General features: G+C 43.3%; 1 pseudogene; it reads left to right on the top strand.

Moving 5' to 3' along the window:
* The window catches only part of LOC137255371 (mucin-19-like), a 194,076-nt pseudogene that overhangs the window by 132,780 nt on the left and 34,050 nt on the right, over positions 1–27,246 (top strand).

Raw genomic sequence — 27,246 nt, 5'->3', positions numbered from 1 at the left:
TGTTCTTCCATTACATGTACATGCTATACTAATTAAACAAAAGAACATTGAGACAGAATATCACATGCAACTATTTTGTCTATGTCATCACAGTAGAAAGGTGCGAGCAATTTAATATGAATGGCACGAGTGACAACGCTCCGTTCGAGGTGCAGAAGTTTATCGTCGGAAACAAGACTGTTCTGGAGGCGATATATAGCCCTCCAGCCTTTGTGGATACCTACTACACAAGAGCACCACCAGGCACAGTACCCAACTTCTTTGAAGTTGTTTCAACTACGGTAAGTATCAAACTTCATTGCTAACAATTTAAAAGTGTAACGCAGCCAAATTGTTCATTGTTCGTATTAGTTGGTCCTATTTTCGTATCTCGTCCTTACATCTCCGACCGTATTGAGTCCGTTGTCTTAATGACGTTATATTACTTCCGTCAGACTCGGCTAATCATTTACTCAACGCAAACATGTACTTTCTTTCTTGTTATCATTATACCCGTGTTAGTGCACACAACAGACGTTTTGAACTGAAAATAACGTAACGGGGCGTTAAAAGCAAAATCGTATGTACACATACGTTCTCATTGTGATTGTATTACTCTGTTTTATGTTCCCTTACTTACTCAACAAAACACGAATCTTTGACCCTTATCTTTAAGCGTGATCCTGGTGTCAGTAGAAGGTTGACGTTTGAGGATACTACCAAAGATAAACAGACAATTCTCGTCACAGTTCTGTCACTCGACGACGCTAAAGGCCTGACATTCACTGAAGGTAACATTTTACATATATTCCTAACTGAGAAATGAACATACTTAATGTTTTCTTCATTAAAGTGAGACTTAATAGAACATACCAGACACAATCATTATTACTATATCAAAACAGGTACAAATATAGCGAAAACGGGGAAATATTAACCCCCTACTAGCGAATTACTAATGTCTTTCGTATTTGCGGAATCAATTACACGTGCGGTATAAATACCCACTGAACATTATTATGCATTATGATGTACCTTAAGGTACACAGATAAAATACATTTTATGATTTCCATTTTCAGTGGGCACGGATAAACTAATCACGCCCATTGCAAAAGAATTGGGAGAAAACGCATTCAGCAAGGAAACCGTCGTATGTGTTTTCTTCAATAAAGAAGACGTGGTCAATGGGATAAAAGTACAAGGAAACTTCTTACAGGCAACTTCGTTGAAATTTTTTGCAGAGCTTGTTGAAGTAAGTATCGTAGAAGCATACCACATAACTATGGCAGAAAGCAACCCTTGTCGATTATACATGGTTGTTCTACCTATGAGTTATACTTTATATATGTGCACAGTTAGTGAGAGTAGTTAGTTAGAATGTAACTGAAGACATCATGCCCATTTCTAAAATGTGTCTCTCTTTCACGTTTTATCGTTGTATTTATTGCTTTTCTGGTTTTGAATTCGCCACAGTAAGATGGCAACAAAAGGTGCCGCTACAGTCCCATATTGTTCCATCTCACTGCAAATTCTCTCAGATCTCCTAATAATTGTATATGCTTGTTTGAAATGATCATATATCACACAATTTCAGAATTCCGTGACCATCAACAAGCTCATTCCAGGTTATGTGGTAACCTTCAACGGTGTGATCGACAACATAGAGGACACTGTGGGTGTTTGTCAGGGAGAAAGTAAGTTTTCTCATCTGCTAATAATATCACAAGGTTATGCAACGTGCGAAAGATTATGCATTTAGCTGCCTATCAGGAGCCGTTGATGCAATGAAGGTAATAAGATTCATTGCTCGCATGTATATTACTCTCGGCCTGTCCTTAACTACCCCAACAAAAAACACAGTGTACAGTGTAGTACAGTTATACAATCTATTGGCATCTATCACTGATTTGATTGCATTTTGAATAAATCCGACCACTGTATCTATCAAACTATATATTTCCATTTATCAGTATCTGCATAGCGTTTCAATAAAATGAATAACATTATCATTTTACATATTCTGTCCACATAGAATCTATCAGTAATATAAGCTGTACAATGCATCATTGGTTGAATGGTGTTCAAATGACCTCTTGTTTCCCTCATTCAATGTGCTTATTGCATATTTCTTCTTGCTTTCAGCAACCGGAACTACATCAGGTAATGTTGAATGAAACCGAAACTATTAAGAAGAAATCCAATGCTTTGCAATTTCATAACCATGCACTAAGTAGGAAGCGAAGGGATGGGGGAAAAGGGTAACGGGAGGTTTGTATGGGTTAGAAAAGATTTGTTTTCAGGATTGGGGGATGGGTTAAATGATCTGCAGTGTCCGGCCACAATGGGCAAATTGAAAAAGTATGATTCCTAAAGATACAGAATAAACTTATATAAAATGACTTGTACTGCTAAAGCAAGTGGATAAAAAAGTATTCAACTTTACACTTTCCGTGATACTCAGCGACCCAACCGTACGTGAAAAAAACAGCACTAAGCGAACAACAAAACACACATCAACTAATAAGGTTCCCAATTTTAGGAACAACAACCAGTGGAACAACTACAACTAGTGGTACAACAACCAGTGGCACAACCACAACAAGTGGTACAACAACCAGTGGCACAACCACAACTAGTGGTACAACAACCAGTGGTACAACAACCAGCGGAACAACTACAACTAGTGGTACGACAACCAGTGGAACAACTACAACAAGTGGAACAACAACTAGTGGTACAACTACAACCGGTACAACAACCAGTGGCACAACCACAACTAGTGGTACAACAACCAGTGGTACAACAACCAGTGGTACAACAACCAGTGGTACAACAACCAGTGGTACAACAACGAGTGGTACGACAACCAGTGGTACAACTACAACCAGTGGTACGACAACCAGCGGTACGACTACAACGAGTGGCACAACAACCAGCGGAACAACCACAACTAGCGGTACAACAACCAGTGGAACAACTACAACCAGTGGTACAACAACCAGTGGCACAACTACAACGAGTGGTACGACAACCAGTGGTACTACTACAACGAGTGGTACAACAACGAGTGGTACAACTACAACCAGTGGAACAACAACTAGTGGCACAACAACAACTAGTGGTACGACAACCAGTGGTACAACCGCAACGAGTGGAACAACGACTAGTGGCACAACTACAACGAGTGGCACAACAACCAGCGGAACAACTACAACGAGCGGTACGACAACCAGCGGTACAACTACAACCAGTGGTACAACAACAAGTGGCACAACTACAACAAGTGGAACAACTTCCTCAGGTACAATAGGCTTTGAGTGTTCTAAGTGAGGGATTATTATTTGATAATTACACGTTTATGGGTTTTTTTGTTTTATTTTTTTCTGAGGTACATTGGTGAACGTTGTCCTTGTTTGTTTATTTGTCGCCATTGTTGGGGGTTGAATCGGCTGAGGAATCTTTTCTTTAAGATATAAACTTATTATTTGCGTTAGCACGTGTATTTGATATTTAACGAAGGGATTGAAATGATTTCTCTTGCATTGGCCGAAAGGATGGGTGTGTCAGGTTTTCTAGGGGCAACAAAGCATATGGCGGAGTATCACGGAAGGATGTATAAAGAAAGGGCTCTTCATGTTGAAATGATAGGAATGTTAAAACCTAGAACTAATCAGCGTATCTTTGTAAGCACATACTCTAAGAATGAGGACATATGGATAACCGTATAAATCAGGACCAAGGAATACCTTTCAAAAAAGCAAGTGGTAATATATCGTTCCTTCCAACAAATGCACGAGATACTGGGAGTTTTGACATTGAGTGACGAGCAGTGATCGTATGAATTCTTTCGATGATCATGGGTATGGACTATATTCTAAACTTCTCGCTGCCATAAATACGTTAGGGCTCCCATGAAGATGTGTGTAAAGTCCAAACGTTGAATATAGATCTTTTGATATTATTACATCCCGTGTGGCAGCGCAGTTGCGTATGTTTGATGCCCTATGATCATGACCTTTATGTTCGTTGCTGATATGAATGTACCCCTCGAAGCTTGTGCGTTGAATTAGGCCGCAACATATACGATGGACAGAGTATGTTTTGTTTCGGGAGGCAATTCTTGTTAGGCTTTCACCAACAGAGCATCCTGTCAGAAAGAATAAATTCAAGAAGTGTAGAGGTTGCCAAGTGTACTGTACAGGGAATGAAAACCATGTCCTATAGTGCTGAAACATGTGGCCCCAAACAAATAACAGCTTTCAAGAATGGAGTCGAAGAGCCTTCCATACAAAAAGCAACGGGATTAAGAATGCAAGTGTATTATCACAAAGTGAAACAATGTCAATTTTAGGAACAACAACAAGTGGTACAACTACAACGAGTGGTACGACAACAAGCGGTACAACTACAACGAGTGGTACAACTACAACTAGTGGTACAACAACCAGTGGTACAACAACCAGCGGAACCACTACAACTAGTGGTACGACAACCAGTGGAACAACTACAACAAGTGGAACAACAACTAGTGGTACAACAACAACCGGTACAACAACCAGTGGTACAACCACAACTAGTGGTACAACAACCAGCGGTACGACTACAACCAGTGGCACAACAACCAGCGGAACAACCACAACTAGCGGTACAACAACCAGTGGAACAACTACAACCAGTGGTACAACAACCAGTGGCACAACTACAACGAGTGGTACGACAACCAGTGGTACTACTACAACGAGTGGTACAACAACGAGTGGTACAACTACAACAAGTGGAACAACAACTAGTGGCACAACAACAACTAGTGGTACAACAACCAGTGGTACGACCACAACGAGTGGAACAACGACTAGTGGCACAACTACAACCAGTGGCACAACAACCAGTGGAACAACCACAACTAGCGGTACAACAACCAGTGGAACAACTACAACCAGTGGTACAACAACCAGTGGTACAACAACCAGTGGCACAACTACAACGAGTGGTTCGACAACCAGCGGTACTACTACAACGAGTGGTACAACAACGAGTGGTACAACTACAACAAGTGGTACAACAACTAGTGGCACAACCACAACTAGTGGTACAACAACCAGTGGTACAACCACAACGAGTGGAACAACGACTAGTGGCACAACTACAACCAGTGGCACAACAACCAGCGGAACAACCACAACTAGCGGTACAACAACCAGTGGAACAACTACAACCAGTGGTACAACAACCAGTGGTACAACAACCAGTGGCACAACTACAACGAGCGGTACGACAACCAGCGGTACAACTACAACCAGTGGTACAACAACAAGTGGCACAACTACAACAAGTGGAACAACTTCCTCAGGTACAATAGGCTTTGAGTGTTCTAAGTGAGGGATTCTTATTTGATAATTACACGTTTTTGGTGTTTTTTTTATATTTTTTTCTGAGGTACATTGGTGAACGTTGTCCTTGTTTGTTTATTTGTCGCCATTGTTGGGGGTTGAATCGGCTGAGGAATCTTTTCTTTAAGATATAAACTTATTATTTGCGTTAGCACGTGTATTTGATATTTAACGAAGGGATTGAAATGATTTCTCTTGCATTGGCCGAAAGGATGGGTGTGTCAGGTTTTCTAGGGGCAACAAAGCATATGGCCGAGTATCAAGGAAGGATGTATAAAGAAAGGGCTCTTCATGTTGAAATGATAGGAATGTTAAAACCTAGAACTAATCAGCGTATCTTTGTAAGCACATACTCTAAGAATGAGGACATATGGATAACCGTATAAATCAGGACCAAGGAATACCTTTCAAAAAAGCAAGTGGTAATATATCGTTCCTTCCAACAAATGCACGAGATACTGGGTGTTTAGACACTGAGTGACGAGCAGTGATCGTATGAATTCTTTCGATGATCATGGGTATGGACTATATTCTAAACTTCTCGCTGCCATAAATACGTTAGGGCTCCCATGAAGATGTGTGTAAAGTCCAAACGTTGAATATAGATCTTTTGATATTATTACATCCCGTGTGGCAGCGCAGTTGCGTCTGTTTGATGCCCTATGATCATGACCTTTATGTTCGTTGCTGATATGAATGTACCCCTCGAAGCTTGTGCGTGGAATTAGGCCGCAACATATACGATGGACAGAGTATGTTTTGTTTCGGGAGGCAATTCTTGTTAGGCTTTCACCAACAGAGCATCCTGTCAGAAAGAATAAATTCAAGAAGTGTAGAGGTTGCCAAGTGTACTGTACAGGGAATGAAAACCATGTCCTATAGTGCTGAAACATGTGGCCCCAAACAAATAACAGCTTTCAAGAATGGAGTCGAAGAGCCTTCCATACAAAAAGCAACGGGATTAAGAATGCAAGTGTATTATCACAAAGTGAAACAATGTCAATTTTAGGAACAACAACAAGTGGTACAACTACAACGAGTGGTACGACAACAAGCGGTGCTACTACAACGAGTGGTACAACTACAACTAGTGGAACAACAACTAGTGGTACAACAACCAGTGGTACAACAACCAGCGGAACAACTACAACCAGTGGTACAACAACCAGTGGAACAACTACAACAAGTGGAACAACAACTAGTGGTACGACAACAACCGGTACAACAACCAGTGGTACAACCACAACTAGTGGTACAACAACCAGCGGTACGACTACAACCAGTGGCACAACAACCAGCGGAACAACCACAACTAGCGGTACAACAACCAGTGGAACAACTACAACCAGTGGTACAACAACCAGTGGCACAACTACAACGAGTGGTACGACAACCAGTGGTACTACTACAACGAGTGGTACAACAACGAGTGGTACAACTACAACCAGTGGAACAACAACTAGTGGCACAACAACAACTAGTGGTACGACAACCAGTGGTACAACCACAACGAGTGGAACAACGACTAGTGGCACAACTACAACCAGTGGCACAACAACCAGTGGAACAACCACAACTAGCGGTACAACAACCAGTGGAACAACTACAACCAGTGGTACAACAACAAGTGGTACAACAACCAGTGGCAGAACTATAACGAGTGGTACGACAACCAGCGGTACTACTACAACGAGTGGTACAACAACGAGTGGTACAACTACAACTAGTGGAACAACAACTAGTGGCACAACAACAACTAGTGGTACGACAACCAGTGGTACAACCACAACGAGTGGAACAACGACTAGTGGCACAACTACAACGAGTGGCACAACAACCAGCGGAACAACCACAACTAGCGGTACAACAACCAGTGGAACAACTACAACCAGTGGAACAACAACCAGTGGTACAACAACCAGCGGAACAACTACAACCAGTGGTACGACAACCAGTGGAAGAACTACAACAAGTGGAACAACAACTAGTGGTACGACAACAACCGGTACAACAACCAGTGGTGCAACCACAACTAGTGGTACAACAACCAGTGGAACAACTACAACAAGTGGAACAACAACTAGTGGTACAACAACAACCGGTACAACAACCAGTGGTACAACCACAACTAGTAGTACAACAACCAGCGGTACGACTACAACCAGTGGCACAACAACCAGTGGTACAACCACAACGAGTGGTACAACAACGAGTGGTACAACTACAACCAGTGGAACAACAACTAGTGGCACAACAACAACTAGTGGTACGACAACCAGTGGTACAACCACAACGAGTGGAAGAACGACTAGTGGCACAACTACAACCAGTGGCACAACAACCAGTGGAACAACCACAACTAGAGGTACAACAACCAGTGGAACAACTACAACCAGTGGTACAACAACCAGTGGCACAACTACAACGAGTGGTACGACAACCAGCGGTACTACTACAACGAGTGGTACAACAACGAGTGGTACAACTACAACAAGTGGAACAACAACTAGTGGCACAACAACAACTAGTGGTACGACAACCAGTGGTACAACCACAACGAGTGGAACAACGACTAGTGGCACAACTACAACCAGTGGCACAACAACCAGCGGAACAACCACAACTAGCGGTACAACAACCAGTGGAACAACTACAACCAGTGGTACAACAACCAGTGGTACAACAACCAGTGGCACAACTACAACGAGCGGTACGACAACCAGCGGTACAACTACAACCAGTGGTACAACAACAAGTGGCACAACTACAACAAGTGGAACAACTTCCTCAGGTACAATAGGCTTTGAGTGTTCTAAGTGAGGGATTATTATTTGATAATTACACGTTTTTGGTGTTTTTTTTATATTTTTTTCTTTGGTACATTGGTGAACGTTGTCCTTGTTTGTTTATTTGTCGCCATTGTTGGGGGTTGAATCGGCTGAGGAATCTTTTCTTTAAGATATAAACTTATTATTTGCGTTAGCACGTGTATTTGATATTTAACGAAGGGATTGAAATGATTTCTCTTGCATTGGCCGAAAGGATGGGTGTGTCAGGTTTTCTAGGGGCAACAAAGCATATGGCGGAGTATCACGCAAGGATATATAAAGAAAGGGCTCTTCATGTTGAAATGATAGGAATGTTAAAACCTAGAACTAATCAGCGTATCTTTGTAAGCACATACTCTAAGAATGAGGACATATGGATAACCGTATAAATCAGGACCAAGGAATACCTTTCAAAAAAGCAAGTGGTAATATATCGTTCCTTCCAACAAATGCACGAGATACTGGGTGTTTTGACACTGAGTGACGAGCAGTGATCGTATGAATTCTTTCGATGATCATGGGTATGGACTATATTCTAAACTTCTCGCTGCCATAAATACGTTAGGGCTCCCATGAAGATGTGTGTAAAGTCCAAACGTTGAATATAGATCTTTTGATATTATTACGTCCCGTGTGGCAGCGCAGTTGCGTCTGTTTGATGCCCTATGATCATGACCTTTATGTTCGTTGCTGATATGAATGTACCCCTCGAAGCTTGTGCGTTGAATTAGGCCGCAACATATACGATGGACAGAGTATGTTTTGTTTCGGGAGGCAATTCTTGTTAGGCTTTCACCAACAGAGCATCCTGTCAGAAAGAATAAATTCAAGAAGTGTAGAGGTTGCCAAGTGTACTGTACAGGGAATGAAAACCATGTCCTATAGTGCTGAAACATGTGGCCCCAAACAAATAACAGCTTTCAAGAATGGAGTCGAAGAGCCTTCCATACAAAAAGCAACGGGATTAAGAATGCAAGTGTATTATCACAAAGTGAAACAATGTCAATTTTAGGAACAACAACAAGTGGTACAACTACAACGAGTGGTACGACAACAAGCGGTACAACTACAACGAGTGGTACAACTACAACTAGTGGAACAACTACAACTAGTGGTACAACAACCAGTGGTACAACAACCAGCGGAACAACTACAACCAGTGGTACAACAACCAGTGGAACAACTACAACAAGTGGAACAACAACTAGTGGTACGACAACAACCGGTACAACAACCAGTGGTACAACCACAACTAGTGGTACAACAACCAGCGGTACGACTACAACCAGTGGCACAACAACCAGCGGAACAACCACAACTAGCGGTACAACAACCAGTGGAACAACTACAACCAGTGGTACAACAACCAGTGGCACAACTACAACGAGTGGTACGACAACCAGTGGTACTACTACAACGAGTGGTACAACAACGAGTGGTACAACTACAACCAGTGGAACAACAACTAGTGGCACAACAACAACTAGTGGTACGACAACCAGTGGTACAACCACAACGAGTGGAACAACGACTAGTGGCACAACTACAACCAGTGGCACAACAACCAGTGGAACAACCACAACTAGCGGTACAACAACCAGTGGAACAACTACAACCAGTGGTACAACAACAAGTGGTACAACAACCAGTGGCAGAACTATAACGAGTGGTACGACAACCAGCGGTACTAGTACAACGAGTGGTACAACAACGAGTGGTACAACTACAACTAGTGGAACAACAACTAGTGGCACAACAACAACTAGTGGTACGACAACCAGTGGTACAACCACAACGAGTGGAACAACGACTAGTGGCACAACTACAACGAGTGGCACAACAACCAGCGGAACAACCACAACTAGCGGTACAACAACCAGTGGAACAACTACAACCAGTGGAACAACAACCAGTGGTACAACAACCAGCGGAACAACTACAACCAGTGGTACGACAACCAGTGGAAGAACTACAACAAGTGGAACAACAACTAGTGGTACGACAACAACCGGTACAACAACCAGTGGTACAACCACAACTAGTGGTACAACAACCAGTGGAACAACTACAACAAGTGGAACAACAACTAGTGGTACAACAACAACCGGTACAACAACCAGTGGTACAACCACAACTAGTGGTACAACAACCAGCGGTACGACTACAACCAGTGGCACAACAACCAGTGGTACAACCACAACGAGTGGTACAACAACGAGTGGTACAACTACAACCAGTGGAACAACAACTAGTGGCACAACAACAACTAGTGGTACGACAACCAGTGGTACAACCACAACGAGTGGAAGAACGACTAGTGGCACAACTACAACCAGTGGCACAACAACCAGTGGAACAACCACAACTAGAGGTACAACAACCAGTGGAACAACTACAACCAGTGGTACAACAACCAGTGGCACAACTACAACGAGTGGTACGACAACCAGCGGTACTACTACAACGAGTGGTACAACAACGAGTGGTACAACTACAACAAGTGGAACAACAACTAGTGGCACAACAACAACTAGTGGTACGACAACCAGTGGTACAACCACAACGAGTGGAACAACGACTAGTGGCACAACTACAACCAGTGGCACAACAACCAGCGGAACAACCACAACTAGCGGTACAACAACCAGTGGAACAACTACAACCAGTGGTACAACAACCAGTGGTACAACAACCAGTGGCACAACTACAACGAGCGGTACGACAACCAGCGGTACAACTACAACCAGTGGTACAACAACAAGTGGCACAACTACAACAAGTGGAACAACTTCCTCAGGTACAATAGGCTTTGAGTGTTCTAAGTGAGGGATTATTATTTGATAATTACACGTTTTTGGTGTTTTTTTTATATTGTTTTCTTTGGTACATTGGTGAACGTTGTCCTTGTTTGTTTATTTGTCGCCATTGTTGGGGGTTGAATCGGCTGAGGAATCTTTTCTTTAAGATATAAACTTATTATTTGCGTTAGCACGTGTATTTGATATTTAACGAAGGGATTGAAATGATTTCTCTTGCATTGGCCGAAAGGATGGGTGTGTCAGGTTTTCTAGGGGCAACAAAGCATATGGTGGAGTATCACGCAAGGATATATAAAGAAAGGGCTCTTCATGTTGAAATGATAGGAATGTTAAAACCTAGAACTAATCAGCGTATCTTTGTAAGCACATACTCTAAGAATGAGGACATATGGATAACCGTATAAATCAGGACCAAGGAATACCTTTCAAAAAAGCAAGTGGTAATATATCGTTCCTTCCAACAAATGCACGAGATACTGGGTGTTTTGACACTGAGTGACGAGCAGTGATCGTATGAATTCTTTCGATGATCATGGGTATGGACTATATTCTAAACTTCTCGCTGCCATAAATACGTTAGGGCTCCCATGAAGATGTGTGTAAAGTCCAAACGTTGAATATAGATCTTTTGATATTATTACGTCCCGTGTGGCAGCGCAGTTGCGTCTGTTTGATGCCCTATGATCATGACCTTTATGTTCGTTGCTGATATGAATGTACCCCTCGAAGCTTGTGCGTTGAATTAGGCCGCAACATATACGATGGACAGAGTATGTTTTGTTTCGGGAGGCAATTCTTGTTAGGCTTTCACCAACAGAGCATCCTGTCAGAAAGAATAAATTCAAGAAGTGTAGAGGTTGCCAAGTGTACTGTACAGGGAATGAAAACCATGTCCTATAGTGCTGAAACATGTGGCCCCAAACAAATAACAGCTTTCAAGAATGGAGTCGAAGAGCCTTCCATACAAAAAGCAACGGGATTAAGAATGCAAGTGTATTATCACAAAGTGAAACAATGTCAATTTTAGGAACAACAACAAGTGGTACAACTACAACGAGTGGTACGACAACAAGCGGTACAACTACAACGAGTGGTACAACTACAACTAGTGGAACAACTACAACTAGTGGTACAACAACCAGTGGTACAACAACCAGCGGAACAACTACAACCAGTGGTACAACAACCAGTGGAACAACTACAACAAGTGGAACAACAACTAGTGGTACGACAACAACCGGTACAACAACCAGTGGTACAACCACAACTAGTGGTACAACAGCCAGCGGTACGACTACAACCAGTGGCACAACAACCAGCGGAACAACCACAACTAGCGGTACAACAACCAGTGGAACAACTACAACCAGTGGTACAACAACCAGTGGCACAACTACAACGAGTGGTACGACAACCAGTGGTACTACTACAACGAGTGGTACAACAACGAGTGGTACAACTACAACCAGTGGAACAACAACTAGTGGCACAACAACAACTAGTGGTACGACAACCAGTGGTACAACCACAACGAGTGGAACAACGACTAGTGGCACAACTACAACGAGTGGCACAACAACCAGTGGAACAACCAGAACTAGCGGTACAACAACCAGTGGAACAACTACAACCAGTGGTACAACAACAAGTGGTACAACAACCAGTGGCAGAACTATAACGAGTGGTACGACAACCAGCGGTACTACTACAACGAGTGGTACAACAACGAGTGGTACAACTACAACTAGTGGAACAACAACTAGTGGCACAACAACAACTAGTGGTACGACAACCAGTGGTACAACCACAACGAGTGGAACAACGACTAGTGGCACAACTACAACCAGTGGCACAACAACCAGCGGAACAACCACAACTAGCGGTACAACAACCAGTGGAACAACTACAACCAGTGGTACAACAACCAGTGGCACAACTACAACGAGTGGTACGACAACCAGTGGTACTACTACAACGAGTGGTACAACAACGAGTGGTACAACTACAACCAGTGGAACAACAACTAGTGGCACAACAACAACTAGTGGTACGACAACCAGTGGTACAACCACAACGAGTGGAACAACGACTAGTGGCACAACTACAACCAGTGGCACAACAACCAGTGGAACAACCACAACTAGCGGTACAACAACCAGTGGAACAACTACAACCAGTGGTACAACAACAAGTGGTACAACAACCAGTGGCAGAACTATAACGAGTGGTACGACAACCAGCGGTACTACTACAACGAGTGGTACAACAACGAGTGGTACAACTACAACTAGTGGAACAACAACTAGTGGCACAACAACAACTAGTGGTACGACAACCAGTGGTACAACCACAACGAGTGGAACAACGACTAGTGGCACAACTACAACCAGTGGCACAACAACCAGCGGAACAACCACAACTAGCGGTACAACAACCAGTGGAACAACTACAACCAGTGGTACAACAACCAGTGGTACAACAACCAGCGGAACCACTACAACCAGTGGTACGACAACCAGTGGAACAACTACAACAAGTGGAACAACGACTAGTGGTACGACAACAACCGGTACAACAACCAGTGGTACAACCACAACTAGTGGTACAACAACCAGTGGAACAACTACAACAAGTGGAACAACAACTAGTGGTACAACAACAACCGGTACAACAACCAGTGGTACAACCACAACTAGTGGTACAACAACCAGCGGTACGACTACAACCAGTGGCACAACAACCAGCGGAACAACCACAACGAGTGGTACAACAACCAGTGGAACAACGACAACCAGTGGCACAACAACCAGTGGCACAACTACAACTAGTGGTACGACAACCAGTGGTACAACCACAACGAGTGGAACAACGACTAGTGGCACAACTACAACCAGTGGCACAACATCCAGCGGAACAACCACAACTAGCGGTACAACAACCAGTGGAACAACTACAACCAGTGGAACAACAACCAGTGGTGCAACAACCAGTGGTACAACAACCAGTGGCACAACTACAACGAGTGGTACGACAACCAGCGGTACTACTACAACGAGTGGTACAACAACGAGTGGTACAACCACAACCAGTGGAACAACAACTAGTGGCACAACTACAACGGGTGGTACGACAACCAGCGGTACTACTACAACGAATGGTACGACAACCAGTGGAACAACTGCAACAAAGGGAACAACAACTGGTGGCACAACAGGAACCGGTGCAACAACCAGTGGTACAACCACAACTAGTGGTACAACAACCAGCGGTACGACTACAACCAGTGGCACAACAACCAGCGGAACAACCACAACTAGCGGTACAACAACCAGTGGAACAACTACAACCAGTGGTACAACAACCAGTGGTACAACTTCCTCAGGTACAATAGGCTTTGAGTGTTCTAAGTGAGGGATTATTATTTGATAATTACACGTTTTTGGTGTTTTTTTATTTTTTTTTCTGAGGTACATTGGTGAACGTTGTCCTTGTTTGTTTATTTGTCGCCATTGTTGGGGGTTGAATCGGCTGAGGAATCTTTTCTTTAAGATATAAACTTATTATTTGCGTTAGCACGTGTATTTGATATTTAACGAAGGGATTGAAATGATTTCTCTTGCATTGGCCGAAAGGATGGGTGTGTCAGGTTTTCTAGGGGCAACAAAGCATATGGTGGAGTATAACGCAAGGATATATAAAGAAAGGGCTCTTCATGTTGAAATGATAGGAATGTTAAAACCTAGAACTAATCAGCGTATCTTTGTAACCACATACTCTAAGAATGAGGACATATGGATAACCGTATAAATCAGGACCAAGGAATACCTTTCAAAAAAGCAAGTGGTAATATATCGTTCCTTCCAACAAATGCACGAGATACTGGGTGTTTTGACACTGAGTGACGAGCAGTGATCGTATGAATTCTTTCGATGATCATGGGTATGGACTATATTCTAAACTTCTCGCTGCCATAAATACGTTAGGGCTCCCATGAAGATGTGTGTAAAGTCCAAACGTTGAATATAGATCTTTTGATATTATTACGTCCCGTGTGGCAGCGCAGTTGCGTCTGTTTGATGCCCTATGATCATGACCTTTATGTTCGTTGCTGATATGAATGTACCCCTCGAAGCTTGTGCGTTGAATTAGGCCGCAACATATACGATGGACAGAGTATGTTTTGTTTCGGGAGGCAATTCTTGTTAGGCTTTCACCAACAGAGCATCCTGTCAGAAAGAATAAATTCAAGAAGTGTAGAGGTTGCCAAGTGTACTGTACAGGGAATGAAAACCATGTCCTATAGTGCTGAAACATGTGGCCCCAAACAAATAACAGCTTTCAAGAATGGAGTCGAAGAGCCTTCCATACAAAAAGCAACGGGATTAAGAATGCAAGTGTATTATCACAAAGTGAAACAATGTCAATTTTAGGAACAACAACAAGTGGTACAACTACAACGAGTGGTACGACAACAAGGGGTACAACTACAACGAGTGGTACAACTACAACTAGTGGAACAACTACAACTAGTGGTACAACAACCAGTGGTACAACAACCAGCAGAACAACTACAACCAGTGGTACAACAACCAGTGGAACAACTACAACAAGTGGAACAACAACTAGTGGTACGACAACAACCGGTACAACAACCAGTGGTACAACCACAACTAGTGGTACAACAACCAGCGGTACGACAACAACCAGTGGCACAACAACCAGCGGAACAACCACAACTAGCGGTACAACAACCAGTGGAACAACTACAACCAGTGGTACAACAACCAGTGGCACAACTACAACGAGTGGTACGACAACCAGTGGTACTACTACAACGAGTGGTACAACAACGAGTGGTACAACTACAACCAGTGGAACAACAACTAGTGGCACAACAACAACTAGTGGTACGACAACCAGTGGTACAACCACAACGAGTGGAACAACGACTAGTGGCACAACTACAACCAGTGGCACAACAACCAGTGGAACAACCACAACTAGCGGTACAACAACCAGTGGAACAACTACAACCAGTGGTACAACAACAAGTGGTACAACAACCAGTGGCAGAACTATAACGAGTGGTACGACAACCAGCGGTACTACTACAACGAGTGGTACAACAACGAGTGGTACAACTACAACTAGTGGAACAACAACTAGTGGCACAACAACAACTAGTGGTACGACAACCAGTGGTACAACCACAACGAGTGGAACAACGACTAGTGGCACAACTACAACCAGTGGCACAACAACCAGCGGAACAACCACAACTAGCGGTACAACAACCAGTGGAACAACTACAACCAGTGGTACAACAACCAGTGGTACAACAACCAGCGGAACCACTACAGCCAGTGGTACGACAACCAGTGGAACAACTACAACAAGTGGAACAACAACTAGTGGTACGACAACAACCGGTACAACAACCAGTGGTACAACCACAACTAGTGGTACAACAACCAGTGGAACAACTACAACAAGTGGAACAACAACTAGTGGTACAACAACAACCGGTACAACAACCAGTGGTACAACCACAACTAGTGGTACAACAACCAGCGGTACGACTACAACCAGTGGCACAACAACCAGTGGAACAACTACAACCAGTGGTACAACAACCAGTGGAACAACTACAACCAGTGGTACAACAACCAGTGGAACAACTACAACAAGTGGTACAACAACCAGTGGCACAACTACAACTAGTGGTACGACAACCAGTGGTACAACCACAACGAGTGGAACAACGACTAGTGGCACAACTACAACCAGTGGCACAACATCCAGCGGAAGAACCACAACTAGCGGTACAACAACCAGTGGAACAACTACAACCAGTGGAGCAACAACCAGTGGTACAACAACCAGTGGTACAACAACCAGTGGCACAACTACAACGAGTGGTACGACAACCAGCGGTACTACTACAACGAGTGGTACAACAACGAGTGGTACAACCACAACCAGTGGAACAACAACTAGTGGCACAACTACAACGAGTGGTACGACAACCAGTGGAACAACTACAACAAAGGGAACAACAACTAGTGGCACAACAACAACCGGTGCAACAAACAGTGGAACAACCACAACTAGTGGTACAACAACCAGCGGTACGACTACAACCAGTGGCACAACAACCAGCGGAACAACCACAACTAGCGGTACAACAACCAGTGGAACAACTACAACCAGTGGTACAACAACCAGTGGCACAACTACAACGAGTGGTACGACAACCAGTGGTACAACCACAACGAGTGGTACAACAACGAGTGGTACAACTACAACCAGTGGAACAACAACTAGTGGCACAACAACAACTAGTGGTACGACAACCAGTGGTACAACCACAACGAGTGGAAGAACGACTAGTGGCACAACTACAACCAGTGGCACAACAACCAGTGGAACAACCACAACTAGCGGTACAACAACCAGTGGAACAACTACAACCAGTGGTACAACAACCAGTGGCACAACTACAACGAGTGGTACGACAACCAGCGGTACTACTACAACGAGTGGTACAACAACGAGTGGTACAACTACAACAAGTGGAACAACAACTAGTGGCACAACAACAACTAGTGGTACGACAACCAGTGGTACAACCACAACGAGTGGAACAACGACTAGTGGCACAACTACAACCAGTGGCACAACAACCAGCGGAACAACCACAACTAGCGGTACAACAACCAGTGGAACAACTACAACCAGTGGTACAACTTCCTCAGGTACAATAGGCTTTGAGTGTTCTAAGTGAGGGATTATTATTTGATAATTACACGTTTTTGGTGTTTTTTTATTTTTTTTTCTGAGGTACATTGGTGAACGTTGTCCTTGTTTGTTTATTTGTCGCCATTGTTGGGGGTTGAATCGGCTGAGGAATCTTTTCTTTAAGATATAAACTTATTATTTGCGTTAGCACGTGTATTTGATATTTAACGAAGGGATTGAAATGATTTCTCTTGCATTGGCCGAAAGGATGGGTGTGTCAGGTTTTCTAGGGGCAACAAAGCATATGGTGGAGTATCACGCAAGGATATATAAAGAAAGGGCTCTTCATGTTGAAATGATAGGAATGTTAAAACCTAGAACTAATCAGCGTATCTTTGTAAGCACATACTCTAAGAATGAGGACATATGGATAACCGTATAAATCAGGACCAAGGAATACCTTTCAAAAAAGCAAGTGGTAATATATCGTTCCTTCCAACAAATGCACGAGATACTGGGTGTTTTGACACTGAGTGACGAGCAGTGATCGTATGAATTCTTTCGATGATCATGGGTATGGACTATATTCTAAACTTCTCGCTGCCATAAATACGTTAGGGCTCCCATGAAGATGTGTGTAAAGTCCAAACGTTGAATATAGATCTTTTGATATTATTACATCCCGTGTGGCAGCGCAGTTGCGTCTGTTTGATGCCCTATGATCATGACCTTTATGTTCGTTGCTGATATGAATGTACCCCTCGAAGCTTGTGCGTTGAATTAGGCCGCAACATATACGATGGACAGAGTATGTTTTGTTTCGGGAGGCAATTCTTGTTAGGCTTTCACCAACAGAGCATCCTGTCAGAAAGAATAAATTCAAGAAGTGTAGAGGTTGCCAAGTGTACTGTACAGGGAATGAAAACCATGTCCTATAGTGCTGAAACATGTGGCAAACAAATAACAGCTTTCAAGAATGGAGTCGAAGAGCCTTCCATACAAAAAGCAACGGGATTAAGAATGCAAGTGTATTATCACAAAGTGAAACAATGTCAATTTTAGGAACAACAACAAGTGGTACAACTACAACGAGTGGTACGACAACAAGCGGTACTACTACAACGAGTGGTACAACTACAACTAGTGGAACAACTACAACTAGTGGTACAACAACCAGTGGTACAACAACCAGCGGAACAACCACAACGAGTGGTACGACAACCAGTGCAACAACTACAACAAGTGGAACAACAACTAGTGGCACAACAACAACCGGTGCAACAACCAGTGGAACAACCACAACTAGTGGTACAACAACCAGCGGTACGACTACAACCAGTGGCACAACAACCAGCGGAACAACCACAACTAGCGGTACAACAACCAGTGGAACAACTACAACCAGTGGTACAACAACCAGTGGCACAACTACAACGAGTGGTACGACAACCAGTGGTACAACCACAACGAGTGGTACAACAACGAGTGGTACAACTACAACCAGTGGAACAACAGCTAGTGGCACAACAACAACTAGTGGTACGACAACCAGTGGTACAACCACAACGAGTGGAACAACGACTAGTGGCACAACTACAACCAGTGGCACAACAACCAGCGGAACAACCACAACTAGCGGTACAACAACCAGTGGAACAACTACAACCAGTGGTACAACAACCAGTGGTACAACAACCAGTGGCACAACTACAACGAGCGGTACGACAACCAGCGGTACAACTACAACCAGTGGTACAACAACAAGTGGCACAACTACAACAAGTGGAACAACTTCCTCAGGTACAATAGGCTTTGAGTGTTCTAAGTGAGGGATTATTATTTGATAATTACACGTTTTTGGTGTTTTTTTTATTTTTTTTTCTGAGGTACATTGGTGAACGTTGTCCTTGTTTGTTTATTTGTCGCCATTGTTGGGGGTTGAATCGGCTGAGGAATCTTTTCTTTAAGATATAAACTTATTATTTGCGTTAGCACGTGTATTTGATATTTAACGAAGGGATTGAAATGATTTCTCTTGCATTGGCCGAAAGGATGGGTGTGTCAGGTTTTCTAGGGGCAACAAAGCATATGGTGGAGTATCACGCAAGGATATATAAAGAAAGGGCTCTTCATGTTGAAATGATAGGAATGTTAAAACCTAGAACTAATCAGCGTATCTTTGTAAGCACATACTCTAAGAATGAGGACATATGGATAACCGTATAAATCAGGACCAAGGAATACCTTTCAAAAAAGCAAGTGGTAATATATCGTTCCTTCCAACAAATGCACGAGATACTGGGTGTTTTGACACTGAGTGACGAGCAGTGATCGTATGAATTCTTTCGATGATCATGGGTATGGACTATATTCTAAACTTCTCGCTGCCATAAATACGTTAGGGCTCCCATGAAGATGTGTGTAAAGTCCAAACGTTGAATATAGATCTTTTGATATTATTACATCCCGTGTGGCAGCGCAGTTGCGTCTGTTTGATGCCCTATGATCATGACCTTTATGTTCGTTGCTGATATGAATGTACCCCTCGAAGCTTGTGCGTTGAATTAGGCCGCAACATATACGATGGACAGAGTATGTTTTGTTTCGGGAGGCAATTCTTGTTAGGCTTTCACCAACAGAGCATCCTGTCAGAAAGAATAAATTCAAGAAGTGTAGAGGTTGCCAAGTGTACTGTACAGGGAATGAAAACCATGTCCTATAGTGCTGAAACATGTGGCCCCAAACAAATAACAGCTTTCAAGAATGGAGTCGAAGAGCCTTCCATACAAAAAGCAACGGGATTAAGAATGCAAGTGTATTATCACAAAGTGAAACAATGTCAATTTTAGGAACAACAACAAGTGGTACAACTACAACGAGTGGTACGACAACAAGCGGTGCTACTACAACGAGTGGTACAACTACAACTAGTGGAACAACTACAACTAGTGGTACAACAACCAGTGGTACAACAACCAGCGGAACAACTACAACTAGTGGTACGACAACCAGTGGAACAACTACAACAAGTGGAACAAAAACTAGTGGTACAACAACAACCGGTACAACAACCAGTGGTACAACCACAACTAGTGGTACAACAACCAGCGGTACGACTACAACCAGTGGCACAACAACCAGCGGAACAACCACAACTAGCGGTACAACAACCAGTGGCACAACTACAACGAGTGGTACGACAACCAGTGGTACAACCACAACGAGTGGAACAACGACTAGTGGCACAACCACAACGAGTGGCACAACAACCAGTGGAACAACCACAAGTAGAGGTACAACAACCAGTGGAACAACTACAACCAGTGGTACAACAACGAGTGGTACAACAACCAGTGGCACAACTACAACGAGTGGTAGAACAACCAGTGGTACTACTACAACGAGTGGTACAACAACGAGTGGTACAACTACAACAAGTGGAACAACAACTAGTGGCACAACAACAACTAGTGGTACGACAACCAGTGGTACAACCACAACGAGTGGAACAACGACTAGTGGCACAACTACAACCAGTGGCACAACAACCAGCGGAACAACCACAACTAGCGGTACAACAACCAGTGGAACAACTACAACCAGTGGTACAACAACCAGTGGTACAACAACCAGTGGCACAACTACAACGAGTGGTACGACAACCAGCGGTACTACTACAACGAGTGGTACAACTACAACTAGTGGAACAACTACAACTAGTGGTACAACAACCAGTGGTACAACAACCAGCGGAACAACTACAACTAGTGGTGCGACAACCAGTGCAACAACTACAACAAGTGGAACAACAACTAGTGGTACAACAACAACCGGTACAACAACCAGTGGAACAACCACAACTAGTGGTACAACAACCAGCGGTACGACTACAACCAGTGGCACAACAACCAGCGGAACAACCACAACTAGCGGTACAACAACCAGTGGAACAACTACAACCAGTGGTACAACAACCAGTGGCACAATTACAACGAGTGGTACGACAACCAGTGCAACAACTACAACAAGTGGAACAACAACTAGTGGTACAACAACAACCGGTGCAACAACCAGTGGTACAACCACAACTAGTGGTACAACAACCAGCGGTACGACTACAACCAGTGGCACAACAACCAGCGGAACAACCACAACTAGCGGTACAACAACCAGTGGAACAACTACAACCAGTGGTACAACAACCAGTGGCACAACTACAACGAGTGGTACGACAACCAGTGGTACAACCACAACGAGTGGAACAACGACTAGTGGCACAACTACAACGAGTGGCACAACAACCAGTGGAACAACCACAACTAGCGGTACAACAACCAGTGGAACAACTACAACCAGTGGTACAACAACCAGTGGTACAACAACCAGTGGCACAACTACAACTAGTGGTACGACAACCAGCGGTACTACTACAACGAGTGGTACAACAACGAGTGGTACAACTACAACCAGTGGAACAACTTCCTCAGGTACAATAGGCTTTGAGTGTTCTAAGTGAGGGATTCTTATTTTATAATTACACGTTTTTGGTGTTTTTTTTATATTTTTTTCTTTGGTACATTGGTGAACGTTGTCCTTGTTTGTTTATTTGTCGCCATTGTTGGGGGTTGAATCGGCTGAGGAATCTTTTCTTTAAGATATAAACTTATTATTTGCGTTAGCACGTGTATTTGATATTTAACGAAGGGATTGAAATGATTTCTCTTGCATTGGCCGAAAGGATGGGTGTGTCAGGTTTTCTAGGGGCAACAAAGCATATGGTGGAGTATCACGCAAGGATATATAAAGAAAGGGCTCTTCATGTTGAAATGATAGGAATGTTAAAACCTAGAACTAATCAGCGTATCTTTGTAACCACATACTCTAAGAATGAGGACATATGGATAACCGTATAAATCAGGACCAAGGAATACCTTTCAAAAAAGCAAGTGGTAATATATCGTTCCTTCCAACAAATGCACGAGATACTGGGTGTTTTGACACTGAGTGACGAGCAGTGATCGTATGAATTCTTTCGATGATCATGGGTATGGACTATATTCTAAACTTCTCGCTGCCATAAATACGTTAGGGCTCCCATGAAGATGTGTGTAAAGTCCAAACGTTGAATATAGATCTTTTGATATTATTACGTCCCGTGTGGCAGCGCAGTTGCGTCTGTTTGATGCCCTATGATCATGACCTTTATGTTCGTTGCTGATATGAATGTACCCCTCGAAGCTTGTGCGTTGAATTAGGCCGCAACATATACGATGGACAGAGTATGTTTTGTTTCGGGAGGCAATTCTTGTTAGGCTTTCACCAACAGAGCATCCTGTCAGAAAGAATAAATTCAAGAAGTGTAGAGGTTGCCAAGTGTACTGTACAGGGAATGAAAACCATGTCCTATAGTGCTGAAACATGTGGCCCCAAACAAATAACAGCTTTCAAGAATGGAGTCGAAGAGCCTTCCATACAAAAAGCAACGGGATTAAGAATGCAAGTGTATTATCACAAAGTGAAACAATGTCAATTTTAGGAACAACAACAAGTGGTACAACTACAACGAGTGGTACGACAACAAGCGGTACAACTACAACGAGTGGTACAACTACAACTAGTGGAACAACTACAACTAGTGGTACAACAACCAGTGGTACAACAACCAGCGGAACAACTACAACCAGTGGTACAACAACCAGTGGAACAACTACAACAAGTGGAACAACAACTAGTGGTACGACAACAACCGGTACAACAACCAGTGGTACAACCACAACCAGTGGTACAACAACCAGCGGTACGACTACAACCAGTGGCACAACAACCAGCGGAACAACCACAACTAGCGGTACAACAACCAGTGGAACAACTACAACCAGTGGTACAACAACCAGTGGCACAACTACAACGAGTGGTACGACAACCAGTGGTACTACTACAACGAGTGGTACAACAACGAGTGGTACAACTACAACCAGTGGAACAACAACTAGTGGCACAACAACAACTAGTGGTACTACAACCAGTGGTACAACCACAACGAGTGGAACAACGACTAGTGGCACAACTACAACCAGTGGCACAACAACCAGTGGAACAACCACAACTAGCGGTACAACAACCAGTGGAACAACTATAACCAGTGGTACAACAACAAGTGGTACAACAACCAGTGGCAGAACTATAACGAGTGGTACGACAACCAGCGGTACTACTACAACGAGTGGTACAACAACGAGTGGTACAACTACAACTAGTGGAACAACAACTAGTGGCACAACAACAACTAGTGGTACGACAACCAGTGGTACAACCACAACGAGTGGAACAACGACTAGTGGCACAACTACAACGAGTGGCACAACAACCAGCGGAACAACCACAACTAGCGGTACAACAACCAGTGGAACAACTACAACCAGTGGTACAACAACCAGTGGTACAACAACCAGCGGAACCACTACAACCAGTGGTACGACAACCAGTGGAACAACTACAACAAGTGGAACAACGACTAGTGGTACGACAACAACCGGTACAACAACCAGTGGTACAACCACAACTAGTGGTACAACAACCAGTGGAACAACTACAACAAGTGGAACAACAACTAGTGGTACAACAACAACCGGTACAACAACCAGTGGTACAACCACAACTAGTGGTACAACAACCAGCGGTACGACTACAACCAGTGGCACAACAACCAGCGGAACAACCACAACGAGTGGTACAACAACCAGTGGAACAACTACAACCAGTGGTACAACAACCAGTGGAACAACTACAACCAGTGGTACAACAACCAGTGGCACAACTACAACTAGTGGTACGACAACCAGTGGTACAACCACAACGAGTGGAACAACGACTAGTGGCACAACTACAACCAGTGGCACAACATCCAGCGGAACAACCACAACTAGCGGTACAACAACCAGTGGAACAACTACAACCAGTGGAACAACAACCAGTGGTACAACAACCAGTGGTACAACAACCAGTGGCACAACTACAACGAGTGGTACGACAACCAGCGGTACTACTACAACGAGTGGTACAACAACGAGTGGTACAACCACAACCAGTGGAACAACAACTAGTGGCACAACTACAACGAGTGGTACGACAACCAGTGGAACAACTACAACAAAGGGAACAACAACTAGTGGCACAACAACAACCGGTGCAACAACCAGTGGAACAACCACAACTAGTGGTACAACAACCAGCGGTACGACTACAACCAGTGGCACAACAACCAGCGGAACAACCACAACTAGCGGTACAACAACCAGTGGAACAACTACAACCAGTGGTACAACAACCAGTGGCACAACTACAACGAGTGGTACGACAACCAGTGGTACAACCACAACGAGTGGTACAACAACGAGTGGTACAACTACAACCAGTGGAACAACAACTAGTGGCACAACAACAACTAGTGGTACGACAACCAGTGGTACAACCACAACGAGTGGAAGAACGACTAGTGGCACAACTACAACCAGTGGCACAACAACCAGCGGAACAACCACAACTAGCGGTACAACAACCAGTGGAACAACTACAACCAGTGGTACAACTTCCTCAGGTACAATAGGCTTTGAGTGTTCTAAGTGAGGGATTCTTATTTGATAATTACACGTTTTTTGTGTTTTTTTTATATTTTTTTCTTTGGTACATTGGTGAACGTTGTCCTTGTTTGTTTATTTGTCGCCATTGTTGGGGGTTGAATCGGCTGAGGAATCTTTTCTTTAAGATATAAACTTATTATTTGCGTTAGCACGTGTATTTGATATTTAACGAAGGGATTGAAATGATTTCTCTTGCACTGGCCGAAAGGATGGGTGTGTCAGGTTTTTTAGGGGCAGCAAAGCATATGGTGGAGTATCACGCAAGGATATATAAAGAAAGGGCTCTTCATGTTGAAATGATAGGAATGTTAAAACCTAGAACTAATCAGCGTATCTTTGTAAGCACATACTCTAAGAATGAGGACATATGGATAACCGTATAAATCAGGACCAAGGAATACCTTTCAAAAAAGCAAGTGGTAATATATCGTTCCTTCCAACAAATGCACGAGATACTGGGTGTTTTGACACTGAGTGACGAGCAGTGATCGTATGAATTCTTTCGATGATCATGGGTATGGACTATATTCTAAACTTCTCGCTGCCATAAATACGTTAGGGCTCCCATGAAGATGTGTGTAAAGTCCAAACGTTGAATATAGATCTTTTGATATTATTACATCCCGTGTGGCAGCGCAGTTGCGTCTGTTTGATGCCCTATGATCATGACCTTTATGTTCGTTGCTGATATGAATGTACCCCTCGAAGCTTGTGCGTTGAATTAGGCCGCAACATATACGATGGACAGAGTATGTTGTTTCGGGAGGCAATTCTTGTTAGGCTTTCACCAACAGAGCATCCTGTCAGAAAGAATAAATTCAAGAAGTAGAGGTTGCCAAGTGTACTGTACAGGGAATGTAAATCATGTCCTATAGCGCTGGAGCATGTGGCACCAAACAAATAACAGCTTTCAAGAATGGAGTCGAAGAGCCTTCCATACAACAAGCAACGGGATTAAGATAAGAGTGGAAGTTTATTATGAGAAAGTGAAAGGATGTCAATTTTAGGAACAACAACTAGCGGTACAAGAACGAGTGGAAGAACTACTACGAGTGGAAAAACCACCAGCAGAACAACTACAACGAGTGGTACAACAACCTATGGCAGTTCGTGATCACTTTTGTTTTTGGTCAGATGTTTTACTGGTGATCTAACTGGTGAATCTAATGTTTATTCTGCATAAGGTTTAGTGTCAGTGGTAGTAGGAAACTAGGAGGAGCATGTAAATTTCAATTTCAATTTGTTTATTCCGGATGTATGGCCTCCGGTACATATGGAGATGATAGAGCGGGTTGGTATTCACATTTTACAAACGTTAGTATTTCAGACGTGATGGGTGACAGGTAAAATATAGTTGTACGTTAATAATAAAGTTTGTATCATTAGAGACCATTAAATTGATGGAACTAGTTTTTTATATTATAGCATGTACAGACACACAGTAGGTACTTTAGCTTAAGCGTCCATACGCCTCTGTAATCATATCTAGCTTACGCGATCTTATTTCGCTATAATAATATCACCCATATACAGTTGACACAACCAAGTGGTTGGAATTGGCATATTACAAACATTGACGTCTCAGACGCAGTGCATAGTGATGCTAGAGTTGTAGCTTGATAATAGCATTTGTATCATTAGGTGCCATTAGATGGATGATCAAGTCAGTGCATACTAAACAGGAACGAGAGTACTTCGCTGAATGATCTCACTATGTCTGATCTTACATCCTGATGCAAGAGGTGACATGGTTCATAACGACATTTACGATTCCTGCATCCATTTCCTTTTCTAACAAAAGAGCGTGTATATCTTAATTAAAAAGGGATTGAAATGATTTCTCTTGCATTG

This window comes from Haliotis asinina, chromosome 11 (assembly GCF_037392515.1).
Source record: "Haliotis asinina isolate JCU_RB_2024 chromosome 11, JCU_Hal_asi_v2, whole genome shotgun sequence".
Taxonomy (NCBI): domain Eukaryota; kingdom Metazoa; phylum Mollusca; class Gastropoda; order Lepetellida; family Haliotidae; genus Haliotis; species Haliotis asinina.
This window is presented reverse-complemented; position numbering and strand designations above follow the sequence as displayed.